Source organism: Austrofundulus limnaeus, unplaced genomic scaffold (genome assembly GCF_001266775.1).
Source record: "Austrofundulus limnaeus strain Quisiro unplaced genomic scaffold, Austrofundulus_limnaeus-1.0 Scaffold1405, whole genome shotgun sequence".
Taxonomy (NCBI): domain Eukaryota; kingdom Metazoa; phylum Chordata; class Actinopteri; order Cyprinodontiformes; family Rivulidae; genus Austrofundulus; species Austrofundulus limnaeus.
The window spans coordinates 25,799-27,104 of record NW_013953807.1 but is presented as its reverse complement, the minus strand read 5'-3'; the positions used below and the strand labels follow the sequence as shown (position 1 = coordinate 27,104).

The following is a 1,306-nucleotide window of genomic DNA, read 5'->3' as shown; positions in this document are numbered from 1 at the left end:
CCTCACGGTTCCGCTGCAACATCACAAACATTTTGTTTGCACTGAAAATCTTGCCTGCAGGCTGGGGACTTGGTCGGTTCATTATGTGAGGATTTTGCAGGGACTGACCCATGGCACAGGCAAGAACCATGGTGCAAAAGGATTTATTTTAAATAAAAAAAGGCTGGCAGGGCAGTACAAAAACTTACAGGTCTTCAGAAGAGTCACAGAGAGATCACTCAGATGAAGAACACAACACAATGAACTGACACAAGACTGATACAGGACAGGACTTAAATACACTGAAAACTAACGAATGAACAGAATACATCTGGTAAGAAACATGAGGGTGGCAATCAGTGTAATGTGGGGCAGCTGAGCTGAGACACACAGGGGAACAGAAGCACTAGGACAACCAAGGAAAATAAATACAGACTATGACAATCAGCCCTCAATGACTAGACCTGTTGCCCTGACATCCCACATCATGAAGGTCCTAGAGAGACTCCTGTTGACCCACCTGAGTAAACAAACAAGCATACATCAGGACCCCCTGCAGTTTGCATGTCATCGTGGAGTTGGAGTTGACGACACCATCATACACCTGCTTCAACAAACCCACTGTCATCTGGACAAAGCAGGCAGCACTGTGAGGATCATGTTCTTTGATTTTCCCAGTGCTTTCAACACAATTCAGCCTGAGTTGCTTTGTCTGAAACTCCAGAAGACTCCGGTGGAGGCCTCAACAATTGCTTGGATCAAGGACTACCTGACAAACAGACCACAGTTTGTGAGACTGAAGGACTGTGTGTCTAACCAGGTGGTCAGCAGCACAGGAGCACCACAGGGAACTGTACTCTCACCATTCCTGTTCACACTGTACACTTCTGACTTCCAGCACAAGTCAGACTGCTGTCATCTACAGAAATACTCGGATGACTCTGCAGTTATTGGGTGTATCAGAGATGGACAGGAAGCTGAGTACAGAGAGCTGGTGGACCGCTTTGTGACATGGAGTGGGAACAATCATCTCAACTTGAATGTGAACAAAACAAAGGAGATTATTGTAGTTTTCAGGAGAAATAGTGTTAGATCAAACCCTGTTTCCATCATGGGAGAAGAAGTGGAGGTGGTTGAGGAATATAAATACCTCGGTGTTCATCTGGACAACAGACTGGACTGGAGACTCAACAGTGAAGCAGTCTACAAGGAAGGACAGAGCAGACTGTACTTCTTAAGGAAGCTAAGATCCTTCAATGTCTGCAGCAAGTTGCTGCAGATCTTCTACAAGTCTGTTGTTGAGAGTGTCACCTCTTCTGCCATCATC

General features: G+C 45.7%; 1 protein-coding gene across 1 annotated transcript in view; it reads left to right on the top strand.

Moving 5' to 3' along the window:
* The window catches only part of LOC106535282 (NACHT, LRR and PYD domains-containing protein 12), a gene marked incomplete at its 3' end in the record, with an annotated part of 51,071 nt that overhangs the window by 29,849 nt on the left and 19,916 nt on the right, over positions 1-1,306 (top strand).